Source organism: Chrysochloris asiatica, unplaced genomic scaffold (genome assembly GCF_000296735.1).
Source record: "Chrysochloris asiatica unplaced genomic scaffold, ChrAsi1.0 scaffold00034, whole genome shotgun sequence".
Taxonomy (NCBI): Eukaryota; Metazoa; Chordata; class Mammalia; order Afrosoricida; family Chrysochloridae; genus Chrysochloris; species Chrysochloris asiatica.
Window position 1 is genome coordinate 20,649,835 of NW_006408552.1, and position 7,545 is coordinate 20,657,379.

Genomic DNA, 7,545 nt, shown 5'->3' on the forward strand with positions numbered 1-7,545 from the left:
CATTTCTTCATGTTTGTTGGCTGCCTGGATCTCTTAGTGAAGTGTCTGTTCATATCCTGTGCCCACTTTTTAATTGTGTGTATTGTTTTTATGGATGTAACCCACTTCTATGTTTTAAAAAATGTCCCTTTAGTTTTCTAATTTATGTTTCATCCTCCATAAAAAAATATAATGCAACACTAAATCATGAAAACTTATTTAGTTGTTCTCATGATTTCATGGATCAAGAATTTAGGGAGGGCTCATCTGGGCATTCTCATACAATTGTAGACAGATGTTGTTGTTGTTGTTGTTGTTATTGTTAAGTGTCATCAAGTTGGTTTTGACACACATTGCTAATCTTACAGTTCCATACCAGGACTCCTGGTTAGTAGATGCTGAAGTCATTTAAATACTTTAATGTTCTGGAGGTCCAAGATGACTAACTGATATGTCTGATGGTGGTCTCTCAAGTGACTTGAAGTTATTTGTACTATAGAGATCTCAAGACAAAATTTTTACATGGTGCCCCAGTGTTCCAGCACAGTGTTCCAGAAAACAATATAGACACTGTATTGTCTTTATAGACTTAGCTTCAGAAGTCATTTATTGTCACTTCTATCACATTCTATGGAGTCCTGGTGTGGCACTGTGGGCCAATGTGTCAGACTGCAAAGCTGTTTGAACTGCAAGGTTGGTGTTTCAAGCTTACCAGATGCTCCTTGGGAACCCTATGCAGAGTCACTATGGGTCAGAATCAACTCGATGGCACTTAACAACAACAATCACATTCTATTGATTATAAATCTGCATAGATTCAAGGGGAAGGGGAATAAGCCTCACTTATTCATGAAAAGATTGTCAAAGAATTTGTGGACTTATCTTTAAACAGTTTAAGCTATTAGTTTTAATACCTAAGCTTTGAGCATATTGATTCACTATAATTCTACTCCAATTAGGAGTCCTTGGATGGTGCAAATGATTAAGTCTTCAACTACTAACTGAAAGATTCGAGATTTGAACCCATCCAGAGGTGCCTCAGAAGGTGGGCTGTTTTCAAAAGGTCACATGAGTAGTTTTATACATCGGGTTATAATATGTTGGAATTGTCTAGAAAACTAACAATAGCAACAACCACCACCTCATTTCCCAGATGGAATATTTACCCAAAAATGGAGAGACAGAAGCTGTACGGAAGACAATTGTCAGCTCAGGAAACTGGACATATCCCTCTTTAAGAAATCCAAAGACATAAACAAGTGTTGACAAACTTTTTCTATAAAGGACAGATTGCAAATTTTTAGGCTTTTGGACCATATGATCTCTGTCACAACTACTCAGCTGCTGTTGCAGTGCAGAATCAGCTATAAACAATAGATAAGCAAATAAGTGTACTGTGTTTCAATAAAACTTTATTTACAAAAAACAGGCACAGAGCCTATCAATCTTGATCCACTTATCATAGTTTACCAATTCCTGCTAATTCATTGTTCTTTATTGAACTCCATTATTAGCCACGGAGGAAATTGCACTCAATGCTAGATAGTTAAAATTGAGCCTCGTTGACAAGTGCAGATTTTACCTGAGGTAGCATGAGCTCTTATAGTGGCTCACTCAGGATACTGAAATTCTCGTGATCAAAGTCCCAGATACTCATGAATTGTCTGGGATTGACTGGAAGACTGCAATAGTCTGTCCTATCAGCAGGTGCTTAAAGAATTTTGAGGGCCTTGCTTAGTGGATAGTATGGGACATGTTCAAGGCTAGTCCTTTAGTCTCAGGGAAATGTCCTGGTAAGATTAGGGCACCTCCTCAGTCTCAGGAGCTAGTCTGGTAAACTGAAAAATTAGCAGAACAGCAACTTTCGGTGAAGACTAAATAAGAAACATATTATTAATATTTGTTGTTTTTTAAATTCTGTTGAGTTGGTTCCAACTTATCATGGCCCTATGCCCAATAGAATGAAATACTGTCCAATCGTGTTTAGTACACAGTCATTGCTATGTTCGAGTTCACTTTTGCAGCTACTGTATCAATGCATTTCATTAACTATCTCCCTCTTTTTCTTTGACCCTTTGCTTTACCAATCATTATGTCCTTCTCCAGAGATTGGTCCCTCCTGACAACATGAGATGAAATTTCACCATCGGCATTTCTAAGAACCATTCTAGTTTCACTTCTTTCAAGAGAGATATGTTCCTTTTTCATTCTGGTTGTTGTTGTTGTTTGGTGCCATCAAGTCAGTACCGACCCATAGTGACCTTATGCACAGCAGAATGAAACACTGCCTGATCCTGGGCCAATCTCACTACTGTTGCCATGCTTGAGTCCATCGATGCTGCCACTTGGCTAATCCATCTCATTGGGGGGGTCTTCCTCTTTCTCTGACCCTCCACCTTACCAAACATGGGATCTTTCTCCAGCGACTGGTCCCTCCTGACAATATGTCCGAAGTATGAGAGACGAAATTTGGCCATCTTGGCCTCCAAGGAGCACTCTGGCTGCACTTCTTCCAAAACAGATCTATTGGTTCTTTTGGCAGCCCATGGCACTTTCAATACTCTTCTCCAACACCATAATTCAAAGGCATTAATTCTTTTACAGTCTTCCTTATTCACTGTCCAGCTTTCGCATGCATATGAAGTTATTGAAAACACCATGACTTGGGTAATCCATAATATATTTAATAATCTTTGTCAACATCATAACTCAGATTTTTTTTTCCTTATTCATTTTCCAATTTTCACATGCATATGAGGTGATTGAAAATACCATGGTTTGGGTAAGGATTCAAAGCAAAATCTTTGATCCTTTATGCTATAAAGAGGTGTTTTACAGCAGATTTGCCCAATGCAATATATTGTTTGATTTCTTGACTGCTGCTTCAATGGGTGCTCATTGCAGATTCACGTAAAATGAAATCCTTGACAACTTCAATTCTTTCTCTGTTTACCATGACATTGTTTACTGGTCTACCTGTCAGGATTTCTGTTATCCCTATGTGAAGGCACAGGGTCCTGGTGTGACACTGTGAGTCAATGTGCTGGACTTCAAAGTCAGTTTGCACAACAAGGTTGATGGTTCAAGCTCACCAGCTGCTCCTCAGAAACTCTATACAGGGTTGCTATGGGTCAGAACCAACTCACAGCACTTAACAACAACAACATGTTAAAGAAGAATCCATACTGAAGACTATATTCTTTGATCTTTATCAGTAAGTGCTTCAAATTCTGTTCACTTTCAGCAGGCAAAATTGTACCATACATATATGTTATTGTTGTTAGGTGCCATTGAGTTGGCACCGATGCACAACAGAATGAAATACTGCCCAATCCTGGGCCAACCTCACAATCGTTGCCACACTTGAGCCCATTGATGCTGCCACTTTGCCAATCCATCTCGCTAGGGTCTTCCTTTTTTCCTCTGACCCTCCATGATATCTTTCTCCAGTGACTGGTCCCTCCTGACAGTATGTCCGAAGTATGAGACACGAAGTTTGGCCATCTTGACCTCCAGGGAGCACTCTGGCTGTACTTCTTCCAAAACGGATGTATTGGTTCTTTTGGCAGTCTATGGCACTTTCAATATTCTCCTCCAACACCATAACTCAAATGCAGCAATTCTTCTATGGTCTTCCTTATTCAGTGTCCAGCTTTCACATGCTTATGAGGTTATTAAAAATACTATGGCTTGGGTTAAGTGCACCTTAGTCCTCAAGCGGATATCTTTGCTTGTCAACACTTTAAAAAGGTTTTGTGCAGCAGATTTGCCTAATGCAATACATTGTTTGATTTCTTGACTGTTGCTTCCATGAGTGTTGATAGTTGATCTGAGAAGAATGAAGTCCTTGACAACTTCAATCTTTTCTCCGTTGATAAGAATGTTGTTAATTGGTCCAGTGGTGAGGATTTTTGTTTTCTTTACATTGTGTTTTCTATACACATATGTATATAGCAGGGTGTTAATGAGTTTTCTATACTGATACCACATTCTTCTTTGTGTACTCCAGTTTCTCAAATTTTTTGTTTGGCATAAGGGTGAGGAACCTTTTGTCTGCCGAAGTTTATAACATCATTCGAGGGCCATACAAAATTATCAACTTAAAAGTTAGCCTGCTATATTTGGTCAGCTATTTAATGAACTCATTCCTAATGTGATGGGTGGTTTGTTCTGTTGACTCATAGGGTCGCTATGAGTCAGTACCGACTTGATGGTACCTAACAACAACAACAACAAAATGTGATGGTTGGAACTGCGATTGTCTTGGCAGGGCCAGACCAAATGGTTTCGTGGACCTTATGCAACCTTATACAGGCTATGGGTCATATATTCCCCACCCCTGGTTTAGCATATACATAGATTGAATATGCATAGATGAATATTTAAGGTAGAGTCCTTAATATTTAAGGAAGGATAAGCACTAGACTGCTAACTGCAAGGCCAGTGGTTCAAACCCACCAGCCACTCCTCAGAAATCCTGTACAGGGTTGCTATGAGTTAGACCTGGCTGGATGGCATTTAACAACAACAAAAACAACAAATATTTAGGTAACAATGAAAGGAGTTCTAGGAGCAGGAAAAAGGGTCAAAAAGAGAGCCATGTTTAGAAAGCATTGAGTTTCTGTTTACTTTGGTGGAAAATTCAGTAGCTGATATTGGTGATCGTTGTACAGCATAATTAATGTAACTGGTGTCACTAAATGGTACACTGAATTGGAAAGTGCTTTGATATTACATATAATTGCTACAATGAAAGAAAAGCTGATCAGAAGACCAGACTATTTCACTTTTAGAAGAACATCAGAGGTATCAGTGATCTGACTCAGGATTGAATTCATCGCATATGGCTGTCTTATTGCTAGTTCTTGTCCTTTCTGTCTAGGCATCTGTGCTAATACAAAGAAAAAAGAGTGACATTTGACTTAATGCCATGGCCCTTTGTAGTTCTATCTAAATTTCCAAATTAAATCCGCCTCAGTGATTTGCATGTTCTCTGGGGTTGGGTTTAAGAAGGAAAAAAAAAAAACAAAACTTATTTATGGTTCTAATTCAAAGGTTAAACTGCAATGTAAAACAAGTCATATGTCACCAAATAGTTGCACACTATTCTTTTGGCATAGAGTTGTATTTTCATTAAACAAAAAAAATATACGGAATTGGGAAATAGTCCAAGATGATGACTTGATGACTTAGACACAACATACCATTCCTCTACAGTAAAGAACCAAGAGAGTAAGTGAAATACATGCAGGTGACAATCCTCAAACCCTGAACATCCAAAGGGAGGATGAAGAATTAGAGCAAACATCGACTAAAATGAGAAATAGAAGAAAAAGCAGCAAATAAGCCAAGTTACTGATTGAAGCTGCCCTACAGGCAAGTCTAGTGAAGTGTAGTCCTCTTGAGAAAAAACCAAGCAGTGACCCTGGGTGGGGAGCACAGGAAGGCAGCTTCAGAGAATCCCCCAAAGAAACCAAATGAACTGTTTAGACATCCCACTGGTCACCCCAACCACTGGGTGAAATAAGTTAAACAAAAAAAGACAAATAATAGATAATGCCACTTTTATCTACAACTCATCTATTCACTTGTCCTGTGTGGGTTTGTGTGTTGCTGAGATATTGGAGGTGATACCACCACGTGTATTTCAAATACCAGCAGTGTCATTCATGGTGGACCAGTTTCAGGGGCGCTTCCAGACTAAGACAGACTAGGGACAAGAAGAGGAGGATTACGTCTGAATGGTTAGTCATTGAAAACCTGATGAATAGCAGTAGAAAAAGTGTCTGATGCAGCACCAGAAGATAAGCCTCTCAGGTTGTAAGTCACTCAAAATATAACTGGGGAAAAACTACCTCCTCAAAGTAGAGTTGGTATTAATGATGTAAATAGAACAAAGTTCTCAGGATCTTTATCTGCTGATAAAGCATAACTCAAAATGAGAAGAAGCAGCTGAAAACATCTATTAAAAATCAGAACTGGGAATGTACGAAGTATGAATCTAGGAAAATTGGAAGTCAACAAAAATTAAATAGAGCACATAAAGATCAATAGTTTAGGCATTAGTGTGCTGCAATGGACTGGTATTGGCCATTTGGAATTGGACAACTATATGATTTACTATGCCTGAAACAACAAAATAAAGAATAACATCATATTCATCCTCAAAAAGAGCATTTCAAAATTTATTTTGAAGCACGATACTGTCTGTGATAGAATATGGAAGACCAGTTAATAACACTGTTATTCACATTTACACACCAAACATTAAAGTCAGTGATGATGATATTAAAGAATCCAACCAAGATATATGACCTTAAATATATCCCAAGTGAATTTTCAGGCCATCCCAAGAACAGATTTGATTTATTGACACCAATGTCTGAAGACCAGAAAAATTGTTGGATGACTACAAGAACACCATACAATAAAAAAGGAAGAGTAAAACATAATTTAGAAAATAGGAAAGAAAGAAAAGACCAAAATGCATGTCAGAAGAGACTATAAGACTTGTTTTTGAAGAGCACATAGCTCAAAGAGCTGATCATTCCATCAGTCTTTTAAGCAAGATTGAATCTAATGAAAACAATTTTATGGAATGAATCATAACTAGGGACACGTTCTGGATTTATGAATATGTTACAGAGAGAAAGAACCAATCAAAATAGTTGCTTCTGAGAAGAGCTCCTGAGTTGTTTAAATTCAAGGCAGAGAGATCAGTTCAGAAGATTATGGCATCTGTTCTTTAGGGGACCCTAAAGGGGTAATCTTGATAGATTTTTCAAAACACAGAGACTGTTCATGAAATTTTTAAACAATGGAAAACTGCATTGGTGAGAAAAAGGCCAGGAAAGTTGTGATAAGGAATTTTTTCATCACAACAAAGAACCTGCTCATTAGTTGAAGGTAGAAAGGCTATCTTATGAGAATTTCATTGGGAAAGCTTAATGATCCATCCTATACCCCGGGTTTTGCCTTTTCAGATGTTGTTTTATTCCCCATACTCAAAGAACATTTAAAAGGAACATGGTTTTTGTCCTTCAATGATATCAAAACTGCTGTTTTGACTTGGTGTAAACTGATGAGTACAGAATTCTTTAGGGAAACTTTGTTGCCATTGCTGGATGTCATTGAGTTGGTTCCAACTCATAGCAACCCTCGGCACAACAGAACAAACCACTGCCGGGTACACAATTGTTACGCTCGTTACGCTCACAATTGTTGTTACACTTGAGCCCATTGCTGCTGTTCTGGCGTCAGACCATCTCATTGGGGTCTTCCTCGTTTTCACTGACACTCCACTTTACCAAGTATAATGTCCTTATCCAGGAACTGCTCTCTCCTGGTAATGTTTCCAAAATATGAGAGACTAAGTCTCATCATCCTGATACTTAATATTCTTTTCCAACACCATAACTCAAATGCATCAATTCTTCTATGGTCTTCATTATTCATTGTTCAACTTTCACATGCACATGAGGTTATTGAAAATATCATCACTTAGGTCAGGCGCACGTTAGTCCTCAAGCTGACATCTTTGTTCTTGGACACTTTGAAGAGGTCTTG